We start from the raw sequence: 22,216 nt of genomic DNA on the forward strand, positions 1-22,216 counted from the left end.
CTAGCAACTTGCTCTTCAGTGACATACACATCCTCTTCAGAGGAAGAATACTCATCAGAGCTCACGAATGGCAGAAGTAAATCCATTGGAATCTCTATGGTCTCGGTGTGAGCCTCAGATTTCCATGGTTCCTCATTAGGGAACTCATTGGAGGCCAGTGGACGTCCATTGAGGTCTTCCTCAGTGGCGTTCACTGCCTCTTCCTCCTCTCCTAGTTCGGCCATGTTGATGGCCTTATATTCTCCTTTCGGATTCTCTTCTGTATTGCTTGGAAGAGTACTAGGAGGGACTTCAGTAATTTTCTTGCTCAGCTGTCCCACTTGTGCCTCCAAATTCCTAATGGAGGACCTTGTTTCAGTCATGAAACTTTGAGTGGTTTTGATTAGATCAGAGACCATGGTTGCTAAGTCAGAGTGGCTCTGCTTAGAATTCTCTGTCTGTTGCTGAGAAGATGATGGAAAAGGCTTGCCATTGCTAAACCTGTTTCTTCCACCATTATTGTTGTTGAAACCTTGTTGAGGTCTCTGTTGATCCTTCTATGAGAGATTTGGATGATTTCTCCATGAAGAATTATAGGTGTTTCCATAGGGTTCTCCCATGTAATTCACCTCTTCCATTGAAGGGTTCTCAGGATCATAAGCTTCTTCTTCAGATGAAGCGTCCTTAGTACTACCTGGTGCAGCTTGCATTCCAGACAAACTTTGAGAAATCAAATTGACTTGCTGAGTCAATATCTTGTTCTGAGCCAATATGGCATTCAGAGTATCAATCTCAAGAACTTCTTTCTTCTGATTTGTCCCATTGTTCACAGGATTCCTTTCAGAAGTGTACATGAATTGGTTATTTGCAACCATTTCAATTAGTTCTTGAGCTTCTGTAGGCGTCTTCTTCAGATGAAGAGATCCTCCAGCAGAGCTATCCAAAGACATCTTGGACAGTTCAGACAGACCATCATAGAAAATACCTATGATGCTCCATTCAGAAAGCATGTCAGAAGGACACTTTCTGATCAATTGTTTGTATCTTTCCCAAGCTTCATAGAGGGATTCTCCTTTCTTCTGTCTGAAGGTTTGGACTTCCACTCTAAGCTTACTCAATTTTTGAGGTGGAAAGAACTTTGCCAAGAAGGCATTGACTAGCTTTTCCCAAGAGTTCAGGCTTTCTTTAGGTTGTGAGTCCAACCATATCCTAGCTCTGTCTCTTACAGCAAAAGGGAATAGCATAAGTCTGTAGACCTCAGGGTCAACCCCATTGGTCTTGACAGTGTCACAGATTTGCAAGAATTCAGCTAAAAACTGATGAGGATCTTCCAATGGAAGTCCATGGAACTTGCAATTCTGTTGCAATAGAGAAACTAATTGAGGCTTAAGCTCAAAGTTGTTTGCTCCAATGGCAGGGATAGAGATGCTTCTCCCATAGAAGTCGGGAGTAGGTGCAGTAAAGCCACCCAGCACCTTCCTTGCATTGTTGGCATTATTGTTGTTTTCGGCTGCCATGGGTTCTTCTTTGAAGATTTCTGTTAGGTCCTCTACAGAGAGTTGTGCCTTAGCTTCTCTTAGCTTTCGCTTCAAGGTCCTTTCAGGTTCAGGGTCAGCCTTAACAAGAATGCTTTTGTCTTTGCTCCTGCTCATATGAAAGAGAAGAGAACAAGAAAATATGGAATCCTCTATGTCACAGTATAGAGATTCCTTGAGGTGTCAGAGGAAATGAAAAATAAAAGGAAGAGGTAGAAGAATTCGAACTTATCAAGAGAGATGGAGTTCGAATTGTTCCTTGAGGAATAGTGTTAGTCCATAAATAGAAGGATATGAGAAGAGGGGAAGAAGTTTTCGAAAATTAAGTAAAAGATTTTAAAAATATTTTGAAAAACTCTAATTGATTTTCGAAAACTAAGAGTGGAAAAGAAATCAAGTGATTTTTGAAAAAGATTTTGAAATTAGAAATAAAAAAGATATGATTGAAAACTATTTTGAAAAAAGATGTGATTAAAAAGATATGAGCTAAAAGTTATGGTTTTAAAAAGATGTGATTGAGAAGATATGATTTGAAAAACAATTTAAAAAGATTTGATTTTGAAAATTAATGACTTGGCTAACAAGAAAAGATATGATTCAAACATTAAACCTTTCTCAACAGAAAAGGCAACATACTTGAAATGTTGAATCAAATCATTAATTGATAGCAAGTATTTTTGAAAAAGGAAAGAAATTGATTTTGAAAAAGATTTGATTGAAAATATATGATTTGAAAAATATTTGATTTTGAAAAATTTTGAAAACCTGAAAAAAATTTGAATTAAAAACAAAATCTTCCCTCTTGTGCCATCCTGGCGTTTAACTGGCATTTAACGCCCAAAGCACTACCCTTTTGGGCGTTAAACGCCCAACCAGGCACCCTGGCTGGCGTTTAAACGCCAGTTTGCTTTCTTTACTGGGCGTTTTGAACGCCCAGCTTTTTCTGTGTAATTCCTCTGCTGAATGTTCTGAATCTTCAATTCCCTGTATTATTGACTTGAAAAGACACAAATAAAAAATATTTTTGGATTTTTTTATACTGAGGAATAGACACAATGCAACTAAAATCAAATAAACAATGCATACAAGACACCAAGCTTAGAAGTTTGTATACTACTGACACTAACAAATGAGAATGCATATGAGAAACAGCAAAACACTCAAGACAAGAGAATTTAAAGATCAGAACAAGAAAATCATCAAGAACAACTTGAAGATTAATGAAGACACATGAATGAATGCAAGAAGAACAGAAACATGCAATTGACACCAAACTTAAAATGAGACACTAGACTCAACAGACAATATTTTTGGTTTTTATGATTTTGTAAATTTTTTTGGATTTTTCGAAAATTAGGTGGAAAAGAAAATAAAGGTATCAAAATTCTTAATGAGAATTCCAAGAATCATACAATGTTAGTCTAAAGCTTCAGTCTAAAGAAATTAGACATGGCTAGCCAAGCTTCAGCAGGACATTGCATTCAAGAGCTAAATTGATGAGAATCAATCAGCTTTGGTAATGATAAGAACATCACCTTGAAACACTATAATTCATTCTTAAGAACTCTGAAGAAAAATACCTAATCTAAGCAACAAGATGAACCGTCAGTTGTCCAAACTCGAAACAATCCCCGGCAACGGCGCCAAAAACTTGGTGCACGAAATTGTGATCATCAATGGCACCATCAACATGGTACACTCAATTGCAATCTCAACTCTTTATCACAACTTCGCACAACTAACCAGCAAGTGCACTGGGTCGTCCAAGTAATAAACCTTACGCGAGTAAGGGTCGATCCCACGGAGATTGTTGGTATGAAGCAAGCTATGGTCACCTTGTAAATCTCAGTCAGGCAGATTCAAATGGTTATGAATGATATATGAATAAAACATAAAGATAGAGATACTTATGTATTTCATTGGTGAGAATTTCAGATAAGCGAATGGAGATGCTTTGTCCCTTCCGTCTCTCTGCTTTCCTACTGTCCTCATCCAATCCTTCTTACTCCTTTCCATGGCAAGCTGTATGTTGGGCATCACCGTTGTCAGTGGCTACAATCCCGTCCTCTCAGTGAAAATGTTCAACGCACCCTGTCACGGCACGGCTAATCATCTGTCGGTTCTCAATCAGGCTGGAGTAGAATCCATTGATTCTTTTGCGTCTATCACTAACGCCCAGCCTTCAGGAGTTTGAAGCTCGTCACAGTCATTCAATCATTGAATCTTACTCAGAATACCACAGACAAGGTTTAGACCTTCCGAATTCTCTTGAATACCGCCATCAATTCTAGCTTATACCACGAAGATTCCGATTAAGGAATCCAAGAGATAAACATTCAAGCCTTGTTTGCTTGTAGAACGGGAGTGGTTGTCAGGCACGCGTTCATAAGTGAGAATGATGATGAGCGTCACATAATCATCACATTCATCAAGTTCTTGAGTGCAAATGAATATCTTGGAATAAGAACAAGCTGAATTGAATAGAAGAACAATAGTAATTGCATTAATACTCGAGGTACAGCAGAGCTCCACACCTTAATCTATGGTGTGTAGAAACTCCACCGTTGAAAATACATAAGAACAAGGTCTAGGCATGGCCGTGAGGCCAGCCCCCAAAACATGATCAAAAGACTCTAGATGATCAAGGATCCAAAGATTCAAAGATCTCAAGATCTAAAAGTCTAAAGATGAAAATACAATAGCAAAAGGTCATATTTGTAGAGAACTAGTAGCCTAGGGTTTACAGAAATGAGTAAATGACATAAAAATCCACTTCCGGGCCCACTTGGTGTGTGCTTGGGCTGAGCATTGAAGCATTTTCGTGTAGAGACTTCTCTTGGAGTTAAACGCCAGCTTTTGTGCCAGTTTGGGCGTTTAACTCCCATTCTTGTGCCAGTTCCGGCGTTTAACGCCGGGCAGTTTTGAGCTGATTTGGAACGCCGGTTTGGGCCATCAAATCTCGGGCAAAGTATGGACTATTATACATTTCTGGAAAGCCCAGGATGTCTACTTTTCAACGCCGTTGAGAGCGCGCCAATTAAGCTTCCCTAGCTCCAGAAAATCCACTTCGAGTGTAGGGAGGTCAGAATCCAACAGCATCTGCAGTCCTTTTTAGCCTCTAAATCAGATTTTTGCTCAAGTCCCTCAATTTCAGCCAGAAAATACCTGAAATCACAAAAAAACACACAAACTCATAGTAAAGTCCAGAAAAGTGAATTTTAACTAAAAACTAATTAAAATATATTAAAAACTAACTAAAACATACTAAAAACAATGCCAAAAAGCATATAAATTATCCGCTCATCAACGTCCCAGGAGGTCTTCCTTGATGACAAGTCATCATATACCCATTTTTCAAGCTAATTTCACTTGTTTTGTTAGCATTTATGCACTTTCTTGCATCCTAAGTAAGTGATTTGGAGTGAAAATGCATAACTTCTCTAAATCAAGCAACCACCATGAAATTAATGTTAAATCTTGAGGTTTAAGCTAATTTTAATTGAATTTTAATTGATTTATAAGCCTCTTGAATTTAGTGATACTTGGAGTGGTTGTTTTGGTTTATTATAGGTGAAGAAAAGAAAAGAAAAGGAAAAGCGTGGCCTAAGAAGTGTAGCCCAAGGAAAGGAAAGTGTGGTCAAAGCAAGAGGAAGTGTGCCGCATGCAAGGGGGAGGCAAACATTGCCCTCCACAAGGGCACACTGCCCTCTAGGAGGGCAACATGAAGGAACCAAACAAGGAAGGCAACTCTGCCCTGCCCACTACAAGGGCAGAGCACAAAAGTGTGCCTTGGAACCAAGAAGAAGAGAACCTTGCCCTGCCCTCCACAAGGGCAGTATCGGGCTCACCAAGGAAGAAAATCAAAGGAAAAATGTCACCCATGCATGCTACAAGAATCGAACACGGACCAAGGAAGAAGCAAGGAACTAAGGTTGAGTGCCGTGCCAAGAAACCAAGGAAATTAATTGAGAGTGTGTCCCAGCCGTGTTTCGAACACGGGACATCAAAGTGGAAACACTGCCCTGCCCTCCGCGAGGGCAGGGCAGCATTTTGTTGATGCATGGAGCTGGCGCACCAAAACTCAAATCTGGCGCACCAAGGCTCATTCCTGGCAGCACCAGCACGCACCAAGTTCGATCCTGGCAGCACCAAATTTTCCTGCCCTGCCCTTCGCGAGGGCAGGGCAGCATCCTATGCACCAAGGCAATTTCTGGCGCACCAATTTTTGATTCTGGCGCACCAATTCTTGATTCTGGCAGCACCAAGGCAATTTCTGGCGCACCAACTTTTCCTGCCCTGCCCTTGGCGCGGGCAGGGCAGCGTTTTGCGCACCAAAGTCGCACCAGACCGCACCAAGGCTGCACCAACATGCACCAAATCCTGCCCTGCCCTCCACAAGGGCAGGGCAGCCTCCTGGGAGCAACTTCTCATGGGCCGAAAATTCAAATTAAAACCCCATTTTAATTCATTTCTTCACCAAATCAAAAGCCCATCCAAATCCCAAAATCCAAGAATAGAAAGTGTATAAATAGAAGCTAGTTTGATGTAATTAGGGACCTTTGGAAAACACTTTTGACTTACCTTTGGCTGAGCTTTTGAATTTTGCACTTTCTTTGAGCTTTGAATTTCTTGTAATTGTTCTTGAGAGACTTGACCGAGAGCTCAGAGGATTAAGGGAGAATTGACTGATCTCCTTCCTCATTCCTACTCGGGCAATTCTACTCTTCTGTTTCTGAGTTTTGGGTGTGTGAAATTGAGGAAATTCTGTCTCAATTCCCATCTAAAATCTCTTTAAATCCTTTTCTGCATAATTGAATTTGATTTCTGTTCTTCTACTGCTTCTTCTTTAATTTTCTGTCAATTGCTTTGTGAACTTGGATCTGGGAAGGCAAATAGAGATCTAGGCTCTGCTACCTAGTCTCTTGAGAACCTACTGCACTTTAATTTCATTTTCTGTTGAATTTCAGTTTATTCCAATTCATCTTCTCCTTTATTAACTGTTGCAATTTACTTTCTCTTTGTTTAGATTCTGCAATCCCAGTCCTCAAACCCCTTTTACATTCAAGCAATTTACATTTCTTGCACTTTAAGTTTCTGCAATTTACATTTCTTGCACTTTAAGTTTCAGTCATTTAATTTCTTGTTCTTTAAGATTCAGTCTATTTTACTTTCCTGTTCTTTAATTTCCTGCAATTTCCCCTCTCCCTTTACATTTCAAGCAATTTATTTTCTGTTAAATACAACCCACTCAATCAAAACTTGATTCGCTTGACTAAATCACCCACTAAACTAAAATTGCTCAATCCTTCAATCCCTGTGGGATCGACCTCACCCATGTGAGTTATTATTACTTGATGCGACCCGGTACACTTGCCGGTGAGTTTTGTGTTGGATCGTTTTCCACACATCAAGTTTTTGGCGCCGTTGCCGGGGATTGAAATAGATTGACAATGATTAAGTAAAGTGGAGGTCTAGATTAAGCACTTTTTCTTTTCTGTTATTCTAATTCCTACTAACACACTAACTGTTTGAATTTTTGCTTAAACTAACTAAAACTTCATTCTAGCTATAGATTGAAGTTTCATTGGCTTTCTGGGTTTGTGTGTTTATTGTTGTGTGTTTGTATGTCAGGTACAGGAAGATCCTCCCCTATTCTCTCTGAAATTGATCAAAGAACTCTTCGGAGAATAAGAAGAGATGAAAGAGGGAAGAACGTTATTGGAGAGGAAGAATCTGAGGAGGAATTCCAAGAAATGGAAGGAGATCCCAATCAACCAGGAGAAGGAGTCAACAATAATCAACAACAACGAAGAGTCTTGGCTTCATACACATTTGCAAATGCCAGACACTGTGGAAGTAGCATTCTGCCTCCTAATGTCAATGCAAACAATTTTGAACTAAAGCCACAACTCATCACTCTGGTTCAAAACAATTGCTCTTTTGGAGGAGGGCCTTTGGAGGATCCAAATCAACATTTGTCTACCTTCTTGAGAATCTGTGACACGGTGAAAACCAATGGTGTACCTCCTGATAGCTACAAGTTGTTGCTCTTTCCATTCTCTCTCAGAGATAAAGCCACTCAATGGCTCGAGACCTTTCCAAAAGAAAGCATCAACACTTGGGATGACTTGGTGAGCAAGTTTCTGGCCAAATTTTATCCCCCTCAAAGAATCCTAAGGTTGAAGACTGAGGTTCAAACGTTCACTCAATTGGAGGCTGAGAACTTATATGAAGCATGGGAAAGATATAAGGCTCTATTGAGGAAATGTCCACCAGAGATGTTCACTGAGTGGGACAAGTTGCAGAACTTCTATGAAGGACTCACTCTTAAAGCTCAAGAAGCTCTTGATCACTCTGCCGGAGGCTCATTACAACTCATGAAAACCACGGAGGAAGCTCAAAACCTCATTGATATGGTGGCCAACAACCAATATTTCTTTGCTCATCAAAGACAACGCCAACCATCACAGAGAAGAGGAGTAATGGAGTTGGAAGGAGTGGATTCAATTTTAGCTCAAAACAAGATGATGTAGCAGCAGATTCAACAACAGTTTGAGCAAATGGCCAAAAGAATTGATGGCTTGCAAGTGGCAGCTGTGAGCACCACAAGCCAATCACCAACTACTTGGGTGCAAAATGAAGAAACTCAAGAGGAGCAACAGCAAGAGCAAGTCCAATACATGCACAACCAAAATCCTGGAACAAATGAAGTCTATGGGGATACTTACAATCCATCCTGGAAGAACCATCCCAACCTCAGATGGGGAGACAACCATAATCAAAACCAACAACCATGGCAAAGGAACACAGGCCAGAACAATTGGAAAAGCACAAACCACAACTCCCAGCCAAACACTAACCAAAATACATATAGAAAACCACAAAATAACTACCCCAACTCTAACCATTATCCACCTAACAACCACCCAACAAATCAAAACACCTATCATCATCCATCAACACCCCAAAACCAACCAATTTCACAAGAATCCCAGAGGATTACCAATCTAGAGTTGCTCATGGAGAAACTGATGAAGAACCAAGAATTGACAACAAATAACCAAGAAGCCTCCATGAAGAACCTAGAGAGGCAGATTGGACAAATCTCCAAACAGATTTCTGTTGAGAAGCCATCAAGTTCACTACCTAGTGACACCATTCCCAACCCAAAGGAAGAATGCAAGGTCGTGCAACTAAGAAGTGGAAAAGTGTTAACAGATGGTAACCAAGGGGCAACCAAGCATAATGACACTGAGCCAACAAAGAATGATGAAGCCATCAACAAGGACATGATGATCAAGAATGTCCCAGGAGTACTCACAGAAGAGAACAACAAACCACAGAATTTGAAGAAAGGAAAGCAAATCATGGAAGAACAAACCCCAAGACAACATCAAGTGGAGAAGAGCCCAACACCACCACTGCCTTACCCACAGAGATTTCACAAAGAAACAAAGGATCAGCATTTCCACAAATTTCTTGAGACTTTCAAGAAGTTGGAAATCAACATATCTTTGGCAGAGGCTTTGGAACAAATGCCTTTATATGCCAAGTTCTTAAAGGAGCTCATTAACAAGAAGAGACAGTGGAATGAAAAGGAGACTGTAATGCTCAGTGAAGAATGCAGTGCACTCATTAAAAAGGGACTCCCTCCCAAGCTTGAAGACCCTGGAGGTTTCTTCTTACCATGCACTATTGGAAACCTATTCATTAACAAGGGGATGTGCGATTTAGGAGCAAGCATAAATCTAATCCCATACTCTTTAGTGAAAAAGCTTGGCATAGAGGAGGTGAAACCAACACAGATGTCCTTGGAATTAGTGGATCAATCAATAGTATATCCTAAAGGACTGATTGAGAACCTTTTAGTTAAGGTTGACAAGTTTATCTATCCAGTAGATTTTGTGATCCTGGATTCTTCAGAACATGGAAATGACTCCATAATACTTGGTCGACCATTTTTGGCCACTGCTAGAGCCATTGTGGATATAGAGCAAGGAGAGTTAACCCTCAGGATGCATGAGGAGAGTATCATCCTGAAAGTCTTTCCAGAATTACAAAGGGATGAAGAAACAAGCAAAATGAGTGATGATCTCCTTCCAAAGCAATCAACTGACAAGGAAGTAGAACAGAAAAACAAACAGATGCAAGAAGAAAAAGGGATTCAAAAGGAAGCAGGGGCGATAAGCAAGAAGGAAGGTATCACAACTCAAGTAACTGTCAAGAAAGAAAGATCAACAAGAAAGAAAAAAATGAAGAGCAAGAAAAAGGCTCACAAAGGGTGGAAGAACAAGAAAATCCCAACTGAAGGATTTTCTAAAGGTGATAAAGTGCAACTAGTATATCAACAGCTGGGAACAGAAGATTATTACACTGTCAACCAAATACTTTCTCTTGAGCACATGGAAATTGAGCATCAAGGCACACAGAGAAAGCTGACAGTGAGAGGTGACAAGTTGAGACATCACCAACATCAACCACCCTAAAGGGAGTTCAATGTCAAGCTAATGACAATAAAAGAGCGCTTCATGGGAGGCAACCATGGTTTAAGATTTCTGTCTTCTCTTTCATTAAATAAGCTATGATTCCTTTGAATATGATTTTGAATTTTCATGCCTGGTAAATGCGTGCATCGTTTTGAAACACATGGCAACCTTCTAAGTTTGGTGTACCTTAAGGCACACCTAAGTTCATTGTTCAAAGAAGGGGATTATTTTTAGAACATATGCATAAGTCTTTTGATAAAGCATGTGACCAAACACTAAGTTTGGTGTCTGCATGTGCAACAATGTTCAAAAAAATCATTTCCCAATCATGGACTCAAAACCATACGGACAAGGGATCATACATCAATTTTTAAAAAAAAAAATGCATCAATTGTGAGAACGGTTTGCATTGTTAAGCCGTCCCCTCAATAAAAGATAAGTTTGGTGTTCACCAACTTTTAGCATTTTATTTAGGGACACAATTGATCACAAAAAAATTTTAAATAACTATTAAACAAACCAAAACAATTTATTTTATCCTTGCAAATAAGTTGCCAACGATTATATTAATGTTCTAAGCTAGCTATTTTGATTCAGGTGGGAGAAAAAGATTAAGACAAAAAGCTAGGAGAGGTCACGGCTAGGAGAAGCTATGTGAGGAAGGTCACATGTGCCTAGGAGAACGCGCTCATGGGGAACAAAATTTGCATGCATGCAACATTGAACACCGAGATACATGCAGCCAATGGAAGAAGGATCCTCGTCAAAGCCTCAACAATGCATGCAGACCGTCCATTCCATGAGTCCTTGAGATGAACAACCCAATCTCAGCCCTTCATGAGCACTAACGGTTCCTTCTTCATTCATTCATTGTGGTTTTGTTGAGAAGCTTGAAGACTTGGCCTATAAGTAGCCGTTGGCACCAACACGGTATACACATTCTCATTCAAGCCACTTTCATATGAAAACCATACTCTTTTCCACTTCTAAAAACCAACATAATTCTCTTACCTCACACATCAAAACCGAACCAAAACTCTTTCTAAACACAACACATATTTCTTCTCCTCTCACTTTTTCTTTCTTCTTACCTCAAATCTGATGGCCTCTTCAAGTTCAAAAAGAAGGCCAGGAAAGGAACCTATGGTAGCCGAACCTCCATCCTTTGATGCAACCAAATTTAGATCCCAATTCCATGAAGGGAGATATCATAGGTTCATGGAGACAAAGAATGTCATTTATGAGAAAGGCCTTGAGTTGAGAGACGGGGAATATCCCATTATGAGGCAAATCACTAAAGAAAGAAGGTGGGAACTTTTATGTGCTCCTCTTGTTGATATCAGTGCGGTTATGATTAGGGAGTTCTATGCAAATGCTGCAAAAGAAAACAAAAATGGTGCTCCCTACACAAGTTATGTCAGAGGGATTGAAGTGAGTTTTAGCCCAGCTGCTATCACAAGAGCCCTCAAGTTGAGAACCATAACCTATGCAGAGCCTAGTTATGAAACCAGATTGCAGATAGAAAACAATCCTGATGAGATCTTGCAGGGGTTATGTGTGGAGAATACAGATTGGGAAAGAGATTCAAAGGGAATTCCAAGTCACATAAGGAGGATAAATCTTACTCCTGTGGCTAAGGGATGGTATGAAATAGTGAGGAGATCTATCCTTCCTACTGGAAACGCCTCTTGGGTCACAATCAAACGAGCACTCTTGACATACTGCATCTTGCATGGAGGTGAGATCAACCTCGCACAACTCATAGCCGACAGTATTCAAGAAATGGCCGATAGCACAAGCAAATCAAAAGGTCTTGGACATCCAAGCACCATCCAAAGGCTATGTGACAAAGCTGGAGTAATCTTTGAAGATGAGGATACAGAAAAGGTGAAAAAAGGGAAATGGATTACCAAGAAGAGCATGGAGGGAACGAATGAAGAAGAAAATCAAGAAGGGGTAGTAGCTCCTAGACAAAGGAGATCACAAAGAGAGGAAGGACGAAATCAAGCTCATGATGCCATAGACATGAGCCAATTACAAAGATCAATTGAAGAACTATCTCAGCAACTCATGCAGGCTCAACAAGACCAAAATCAGGGGGGCCAAGAGAAATATCTAGAGCCCCATCCAGAATTTATGGAGCAATTTTTGAAAGAAAAAGAAGAACGAGAAGCTTGGCAGCATCAAATGGAGGAAAAACAAGAGAGATGGCAACAACAAATGATGACTCAGCAGCAAGAATTTCAAGCACAGATTCTTGAAGGACAAAAAGAGCAATACAAAGAATTCAAAGAATCATATGATAAGTTGTATTTTAGTCAAGCTAAAGCAGGGGAATATAGTCACAACCTGTATCAATGGAAGAATGTTCATCATACCATGGGAGAAGTTAGACACGTACAAAGAATGGAGAATGATGAAAACATGCAAGCAAGGTTGGAATACTTAACCCACAATTTGCCAACACTCAATCCTGAGATCAAGCCATTTGAGCAATGCCCTGAATTTTTAGCCAAGCAACAAGCAAGATCTCATCAATATACTGAGTCCACCTTTAAAAGATTGGAAGATGTTGGGCTCTCAGGACTCTTAGATTCTGTTTGGGGAAGAAGATGTCCTGGTGAAGAGATCCGAGATTATTCCAAGACAGGGAAGAGAAAGAAGAAGAAGGGAGAATCAAGCAGCAGCCATGACCATTAGAAGGTGGCAAAGTTCTTTCATATTTCCTCTTTCATGTCTTTAATAAGGAGATGCATGTCTGAAACATGATATGCCTCCATCAATTATTTCTTTTACTTTATGCAATTTTCGTTCTTTGCTTTTCATTTTAGTTAGTTAATAAATAGCTAGAAAAATGCTAAATCTGCATAATGTTTGTTATCTATCACTTAGCTTAAAAATTGTTTTGTTTCCCATATGCTTAAATAAAAGAGATTGGTTTGAATTGAAAAGTGAGATATCCAATGTTGCATAAGTATGAATGGAAGTTGGTGGTGGTATATGTGTTTGATTAAATGCATAACTCATGAAATAATTGTTGCATAATATCATTCTCATTCAATTGTGAGTTAGCTTGCTGTTACAAAGACTCTTATCAATAATGAAAAAGCCCTTGGTAACAAAAACAGAAAGAAAAGGGAAAGAAAAAGCCAAAATGGCAAGAAAAACAAAGAATAAAGGTTGGACACCAATAGCTTGAACCTTAGGACATATGCCTGTGGTGTTCTTGTACTAAGATCTGCTTGGATGAGTAAATTCTAAGGGGTATTTTAAAACCCGGTCACTTAGATCAACTGATTTGGGATGGCCAATTGAAAATCCACAATAAAGAGCAACTTAGATACAGAACATTTAGTTATCCAAAGAGATGCTGGGCATCAATGATCCTAGGAAGAATTAGTGAGCCATGTGTCTGTGGTGGATAGATGTTGAGTAAAAGAAAGAAACAGATAAAGCCAAAGGCTATTACTGCAACATTTGACACCAAACCTCCAAAAGAATAATAAGCTTGTTAAGCATTGTAAGCCAAGAAAAGTTAGCAAAGGAGGAATCAAAAAGTGAGTCTTATAACAGCAAGTTTAGCAACCCTTTGATGCAAAATGTATATCATGTAACAGCAACAATAATTGAGTTATCATTGTCTGCATAATGACCCCATAGATTAAGTTCTGCTATCTGCATAATAAGGATATGTATTCTTTTCTTATTCATTTCAATTTCTCTTAGTTTTGATGCTTGCTTGGGGACAAGCAAGATTTAAGTTTGGTGTTGTGATGACAAGTCATCATATACCCATTTTTCAAGCTAATTTCACTTGTTTTGTTAGCATTTATGCACTTTCTTGCATCCTAAGTAAGTGATTTGGAGTGAAAATGCATAACTTCTCTAAATCAAGCAACCACCATGAAATTAATGTTAAATCATGAGGTTTAAGCTAATTTTAATTGAATTTTAATTGATTTATAAGCCTCTTGAATTTAGTGATACTTGGAGTGGTTGTTTTGGTTTATTATAGGTGAAGAAAAGAAAAGAAAAGGAAAAGGTGGCCTAAGAAGTGTAGCCCAAGGAAAGGAAAGTGTGGTCAAAGCAAGAGGAAGTGTGCCGCATGCAAGGGGGAGGCAAACATTGCCCTCCACAAGGGCACACTGCCCTCTAGGAGGGCAACATGAAGGAACCAAACAAGGAAGGCAACTCTGCCCTGCCCACTACAAGGGCAGAGCACAAAAGTGTGCCTTGGAACCAAGAAGAAGAGAACCTTGCCCTGCCCTCCACAAGGGCAGTATCGGGCTCACCAAGGAAGAAAATCAAAGGAAAAATGTCACCCATGCATGCTACAAGAATCGAACACGGACCAAGGAAGAAGCAAGGAACTAAGGTTGAGTGCCGTGCCAAGAAACCAAGGAAATTAATTGAGAGTGTGTCCCAGCCGTGTTTCGAACACGGGACATCAAAGTGGAAACACTGCCCTGCCCTCCGCGAGGGCAGGGCAGCATTTTGTTGATGCATGGAGCTGGCGCACCAAAACTCAAATCTGGCGCACCAAGGCTCATTCCTGGCAGCACCAGCACGCACCAAGTTCGATCCTGGCAGCACCAAATTTTCCTGCCCTGCCCTCCGCGAGGGCAGGGCAGCGTCCTATGCACCAAGGCAATTTCTGGCGCACCAATTTTTGATTCTGGCGCACCAATTCTTGATTCTGGCAGCACCAAGGCAATTTCTGGCGCACCAACTTTTCCTGCCCTGCCCTTGGCGCGGGCAGGGCAGCGTTTTGCGCACCAAAGTCGCACCAGACCGCACCAAGGCTGCACCAACATGCACCAAATCCTGCCCTGCCCTCCACAAGGGCAGGGCAGCCTCCTGGGAGCAACTTCTCATGGGCCGAAAATTCAAATTAAAACCCCATTTTAATTCATTTCTTCACCAAATCAAAAGCCCATCCAAATCCCAAAATCCAAGAATAGAAAGTGTATAAATAGAAGCTAGTTTGATGTAATTAGGGACCTTTGGAAAACACTTTTGACTTACCTTTGGCTGAGCTTTTGAATTTTGCACTTTCTTTGAGCTTTGAATTTCTTGTAATTGTTCTTGAGAGACTTGACCGAGAGCTCAGAGGATTAAGGGAGAATTGACTGATCTCCTTCCTCATTCCTACTCGGGCAATTCTACTCTTCTGTTTTTGAGTTTTGGGTGTGTGAAATTGAGGAAATTCTGTCTCAATTCCCATTTAAAATCTCTTTAAATCCTTTTCTGCATAATTGAATTTGATTTCTGTTCTTCTACTGCTTCTTCTTTAATTTTCTGTCAATTGCTTTGTGAACTTGGATCTGGGAAGGCAAATAGAGATCTAGGCTCTGCTACCTAGTCTCTTGAGACCTGAGACCACAATTTACTTTTGGTTCTTCTGTGAACCTACTGCACTTTAATTTCATTTTCTGTTGAATTTCAGTTTATTCCAATTCATCTTCTCCTTTATTAACTGTTGCAATTTACTTTCTCTTTGTTTAGATTCTGCAATCCCAGTCCTCAAACCCCTTTTACATTCAAGCAATTTACATTTCTTGCACTTTAAGTTTCTGCAATTTACATTTCTTGCACTTTAAGTTTCAGTCATTTAATTTCTTATTCTTTAAGATTCAGTCTATTTTACTTTCCTGTTCTTTAATTTCCTGCAATTTCCCCTCTCCCTTTACATTTCAAGCAATTTATTTTCTGTTAAATACAACCCACTCAATCAAAACTTGATTCGCTTGACTAAATCACCCACTAAACTAAAATTGCTCAATCCTTCAATCCCTGTGGGATCGACCTCACTCATGTGAGTTATTATTACTTGATGCGACCCGGTACACTTGCCGGTGAGTTTTGTGTTGGATCGTTTTCCACACATCATTCCTCACTAGGATTTTCGTCCTCCTCCTCCCTTGTGCATTCGGCCATATTGATTACATCAATGGCCTTGTACTCTCCTTTTGGATTCTCTTCTGTATTGCTTGGGAGAATATTGGGAGGAGTTTTAATGACTTTCTTACTCAGCTGGCCCACTTGTGCCTCCAGATTTTTGATGGAGGATCTTGTTTCACTCATGAAACTGAAAGTGGCTTTTTACAGATCAGAGACTAGATTGGCTAAATTAGAAGTGTTTTGTTCAGAATTCTCTGTCTGTTGCTGAGAACATGATGGAAAAGGCTTGCTATTGCTCAGCCTATTGCGTCCACCATTGTTAAAGCCTTGTTGAGTCTTTTGTTGATCCTTCCATGAGAAATTTGGATGATTTCTCCATGATGAATTATAGGTGTTACCATAAGGTTCACCCATGTAATTTACTCTGCTATTGCAGGGATCATAAGCTTCTTCAGAAGCTGCCTCTTTAGTACTGTTGGATGCATTTTGCCATCCATTCAGACTTTGAGAGATCATGTTGACTTGCTGAGTCAACACTTTGTTCTGAGCCAATATGGCATTCAGAGCATCAATTTCAAGAACTCCCTTCCTCTGAGGTGTCCCATTATTCACGGAATTCCTCTCAGAAGTGTACATGAATTGGTTATTTGCAACCATGTCAATGAGTTCTTGAGCTTCTGCAGGTGTTTTCTTTAGGTGGATGGATCCACCTGCAGAATGGTCCAACGACATTTTCGAAAACTCAGATAGACCATAATAGAATATATCTAATATGGTCCATTCTGAAAACATGTCAGATGGACACCTTTTGGTCAACTGCTTGTATCTTTCCCAAGCTTCATAGAGGGATTCACCATCTTTTTGTTTGAAGGTCTGAACATCCACTCTAAGCTTGCTCAGCTTTTGAGGAGGAAAGAATTTATCCAAGAAGGCCGTGACCAGCTTATCCCAGGAGTCCAGGCTATCCTTAGGTTGTGAATCCAACCATATTCTAGCTCTGTCTCTTACAGCAAAAGGGAAAAGCATGAGTCTGTAGACTTCAGGATCAACTCCATTTGTCTTTACAGTCTCACAAATCTGCAAGAACTCAGTTAAAAACTGGTAAGGATCTTCAGATGGAAGTCCATAAAACTTGCAGTTCTGTTGCATTAAAGCAACTAGTTGAGGCTTAAGCTCAAAATTGTTGGTTCCAATGGCAGGAATGGAGATGCTTCTTCCATCAAATTTGGACGTGGGTTTGGTAAAATCACCAAGCATCCTCCTTGCATTATCATTATTGGGTTCGGCTGCCATCTCCTTCTCTTGTTCGAAAATTTCTGAAAGGTTACTTCTGGATTGTTGTAATTTAGCTTCTCTTAGTTTCCTCTTCAGAGTCCTTTCAGGTTTAGGATCAGCTTCAACAAGAGTGCTTTTGTCCTTGTTCCTGCTCATATGAAAGAGAAGAAAACAAGAAAAGAAGAGGAATCATCTATGTCACAGTATAGAGATTCCTTTATGTTAATAGAAGAAGAAAAGGAGGGAAGAGTGAAGAAGAATGAATAGTCTGTATAAAGAGTAAGGATAGGGGAGGTGATAAGAGATGAAGAGAAGTGTTAGTAAATAAATAATTAAATAGAATAAGAAAAGAGAGGGAGAATTTCGAAAATAAAATTTTTTGAAAAGGGGTTAGTATTTTCGAAAATTAAAGATAAAATATAATTAAAATTAAAATTTAAAACAAAAAGAATTTTTGAAAAAGAGATGAGATATTTTCGAAAATTAGAGAGGAAAAAGTAGTTAGGTGGTTTTGAAAAAGATAAGAAACAAACAAAAAGTCAAATAGTTAGTTGAAAAAGATATTTAAAATCAAATTTGAAAAGATAAGATGATAAGAAGATAGATAAGATCTTTTGAAATCAAATTTTTGAAAAAGATAAAAAGATAAGATAAAAAGATAAGATAGAAAAGATAAAAAAAGATTTTAATTTTTAGATTTAAAATTAATTACTTCACTAACAAGAAACTTCAAGATAAGATTCTAGAACTTTAAAGATTGAACCTTTCTTAACAAGAAAGTAACAAACTTCAAATTTTTGAATCAATCATATTAATTATTAGTGAGTTTTTGAAAAATATGATATAAAAGATAAGAAAAAAATTTTGAAAAATAATTTTTAGAATTTTCGAAAATAAGAAAAAATGAAAAAGATATGATTTTTTTGAAAAAGATTTTGAAAAGATAATATTTTTTAAAATTGAAAATTTGACTTGACTTGTAAGAAACAACTAATTTTGAAAATTTTTTACTAAGTCAACTCAAATTTTCGAAAATTATAAGAAAAATAAGGAAAAGATATTTTTTTGATTTTTGAAATTTTAATTATGAGAGAGAAAAACACAAACATGACCCAAAACATGAAAATTTTGGATCAAAACACAAGATGCATGCAAGAACACTATGAATGTCAAGATGAACACCAAGAACACTTTGAAGATCATGATGAACATCAAGAACATAATTTTGAAAAATTTTTTATGCAAAGAAAACATGCAAGACACCAAACTTAGAAATCTTTAATGCATGGACTCTAACAAACGAAAAATGCATATGAAAAACAACAAACAACACAAAACAAGAAGACTTGTCAAGAACAACTTGAAGATCATGAAGAACACTATGAATGCATGAATTTTTCGAAAAATGCAAGAAAAATTTTTAAAACATGCAATTGACACCAAACTTAAAAATTGACTCAAGACTCAAACAAGGAACATAAAATATTTTTTTATTTTTATGATTTTATTAATTTTTTTTTTTGGATTTTTATTAATTTTTTTCGAAAATAATTTTGGAAAAACGAAAAAGAAAAGAAAAATTTTGAAAGAGTTTTTGAAAAGAAAATTACCTAATCTGAGCAACAAGATGAACTGTTAGTTGTCCAAACTCGAACAATCCCCGGCAACGGTGCCAAAAACTTGGTGGACGAAATTGTGACCCTCTTTGTATTTGCATGAGATTTATTTAATGGCTATTGGCTATGTGTGGACACAACTCCGTTCAACTTAACCAGCAAGTGTACTGGGTCATCCAAGTAATACCTTACGTGAGTAAGGGTCGATCCCACAGAGATTGTTGGTATGAAGCAAGCTATGGTCACCTTGTAAATCCCATTTAAATGGACTCATAAAGTCAAATGTGATTAGATTGGATAAATAAAGATAAATAAAATAAAAAGGGATAGAAATACTTATGTAAATCAATAGTGGGAATTTCAGATAGGCGTATGGAGATGCTGTGCTCCTCTTGTATTTCTACTTTCTTATTACATTCATCCAATCCTTCTTACTCCTTTCCATGGCAAGCTGTATGTAGGGCATCACCGTCGTCAATGGCTACTTTTCATCCTCTCGGGAAAATGGTCCTATGCGCTGTCACTGCATGGCTAATCGTCTGGAGGCATCACCCTTGTCGATGGCTACATCCCATCCTCTCAGTGAAAATGGTCCAGATGCTCTGTCACAGCACGGCTAATCATCTGTCGGTTCTCAATCAGGTTGGAATAGAATCCCTTGATTCTTTTGCGTCTGTCACTAACGCCTAGCCTTCAGGAGTTTGAAGCTCGTCACAGTCATTCAATACCGGAATCCTACTCGGAATACCACAGACAAGGTTAGACTTTCCGGATTCCCGGAATCCTACTCGGAATACCACAGACAAGGTTAGACTTTCCGGATCCCCATGAATGCCGCCATCTATCTAGCTTATACCACGAAGATTCTGTTGGGGAATCTAAGAGATATGCGCTCGGCCTAAAGTAGAACGGAAGTGGTTGTCAGTCACGCGCGTTCATAGGTGAGAATGATGATGAGTGTCACGGATCATCACATTCATCAAGTTGAAGTGCAACGTATATCTTGGAATAAACATAAAAGAGAATTGAATAGAAAATAATAGTAATTGTATTGAAACTTGAGGTACAGCAGAGCTCCACACCCTTAATCTATGGTGTGTAGAAACTCCACCGTTGAAAATATATAAGTGAAAGGTCCAGGCATGGCTGAATGGCCAGCCCCCATGATCTAAGAACTAATCATCCCAAGATGTTCCTCAGATCTAAAGTGATCCAAAGATGTCTAATACAATAGTAAATTATCCTATTTATACTAGACTAGCTACTAGGTTTTACATGAGTAAGTAATTGATGCATAAATCCACTTCCGAGGCCCACTTGGTGTATGTTTGGGCTGAGCTTGATCTATCCACGAGCTGAGGCTTTTATTGGAGTTGAACGCCGAGTTATAACGTGTTTCTGGCGTTCAACTCCGGGTTGTGACGTGTTTCTGACGTTTAACTCCAGACAGTAGCATGTACTTGGCGTTGAGCGCCACTTTACGTCGTCAATGCCCAAATAAAGTATGGAATATTATATATTTCTGGAAAGCTCTGGATATCTACTTTCCAACGCCGTTGAGAGCGCGCCATTTGGAGTTCTATAGCTCCAGAAAATCTATTTCGAGTGCAGGGAGGTCAGATTCCAACAGCATCAGCAGTCCTTTGTCAGCCTCCTTCTCAGAGTTTTGCTCAAGTCCCTCAATTTCAGCCAGAAATTACCTGAAATTACAGAAAAACACAAAAACTCATAGTAAAGTCCAGAAATGTGAATTTAACATAAAAACTAATGAAAACATCCCTAAAAGTAGCTTGAACTTACTGAAAACTACCTAAAAATAATGCCAAAAAGCGTATAAATTATCCGCTCATCAATGCCCAACCACCTTCCTCTGGTTATCGCATGATTCCGTGGGTTAGTGTCCTACCACCTTGCAATCAGAGAGAAACCCATGCTCAGGAAGAAAATTTCTGAGGGAGAGTGCCCTACCACCTTCTCCTTTCAGAGGGAAATATTCCGAGGGATGCGTGCCCTACCACCTTCCTCTAGAGCAATCAAAATGAATGAGAGGCTCAACGCCAAGCCTCAATCCGAACTTAGGGGAGATACTGCTACAGCCCCTACGACGGATCGCAATGCATATTATAATTACGAAATCAAACTCAGAGGCCACTCCTTATAGCACACTTCCACTCACTCTCATTCCATCAACCATACTCATCCATTTCCAAATCTTCAACTCATCACAACCATCACTTATTCATGACTTCTTATTCCGAGACTTGCTAGTTTGTTACTTTCTCAATTTCATCCACCATTCTTCTTTCGCACTACACCCAACTCATCCTCGGTACACCAGAAACCTAAGCCTCTGTTCTCTAATCTTTAATGGTAATCATTAACTAAAACCCTTCACCTATCTCTCATATTCCCATACTCAAAATTAAGCCTAAAAGCCTTAAAATGGTGTTAAAGAAGCTTACAACCTTGTTGATAAGGTGAAATAGTTGAAAACAAAGTTTAAAATTATGAAATAGGGTGTGTGATAAACCACTATTTTGTGATTCATATTGTGTTTAATTGTGTGGTTTTATCAGGTCTTCGCCCACTTATTCATATGATTTGCATGTATTTTATAATTCCTTCTTAAAAATATTCTATGATTGAAAACATGCTTCCTAAAGACCTTTTAGTTGTATATTTTTATCTTCCTTCGTACCATTCGATGTCGTGATCTGTGTGTTGAGTGTTTCAGGCTTCATAGGGCAGGAATAGCGTAAGGAATGAATAGGAAGCGTGCAAAAATGGAAGAAACACAAGGAATTGAGGAGATGACCAGCGAGAAGTCACGCGGTCGCATGGCTCACGCGACCGCGTGAAATGGAAGAAATTAGAGTGACACGCTCGCTGATAAACCCTTATTTCATGAGTTATTTTGTGCTTAGTTTGAGTGATTTATTCAATCCTTCACCCACTTATTCATATTAATTGCATGGTTTTACTTTCCTTTCCTTATTATGTGATGTATGTGAAAAACATGTTTCCTAAGCTTTAAAATTAATTATTTTAATTACCTTTATTTTCATTCGATGCCGTGATTAGTGTGTTGAGTAGTTTCAGATTTTCTAAGGCAGAATGACTTAAAGGATGAAAAAGGAAACATACAAAAATGGAAGGAAAATGCGAAACGGAGCTTCAAAGAAATTGGCACCCACGCGATCGCATGAACGACGAGATCGCGTGCCAAAGGCAAAGAAGTAGCGACGCGGCCGCATGACTGACGCGACCGCGCGCCTTAAGTAGAACGCATACGACGCGGACGCGTGACTGACGCGACTGCGTGGCAAAGAAAAGCTTCGAATGACGCTATCACGTGACCCACACGGACGCGTGACAGAGGCCACGAATCAGAATTTACAGAATACGTCCCAGCGATTTCTGAAGC

At 39.2% G+C, this 22,216-nt stretch overlaps 1 non-coding gene across 1 annotated transcript; it reads left to right on the forward strand.

The window, feature by feature from the left end:
- Positions 1-16,691: 16,691 nt before the first annotated feature.
- Positions 16,692-16,795, forward strand: LOC112700041 (small nucleolar RNA R71). Its single transcript, XR_003152965.1, has one exon. It is a non-coding gene; the product is annotated as a small nucleolar RNA R71 (small nucleolar RNA).
- The last annotated feature ends 5,421 nt before the right edge of the window (positions 16,796-22,216 follow it).

This window comes from Arachis hypogaea, chromosome 6 (assembly GCF_003086295.3).
Source record: "Arachis hypogaea cultivar Tifrunner chromosome 6, arahy.Tifrunner.gnm2.J5K5, whole genome shotgun sequence".
Classification (NCBI taxonomy): domain Eukaryota; kingdom Viridiplantae; phylum Streptophyta; class Magnoliopsida; order Fabales; family Fabaceae; genus Arachis; species Arachis hypogaea.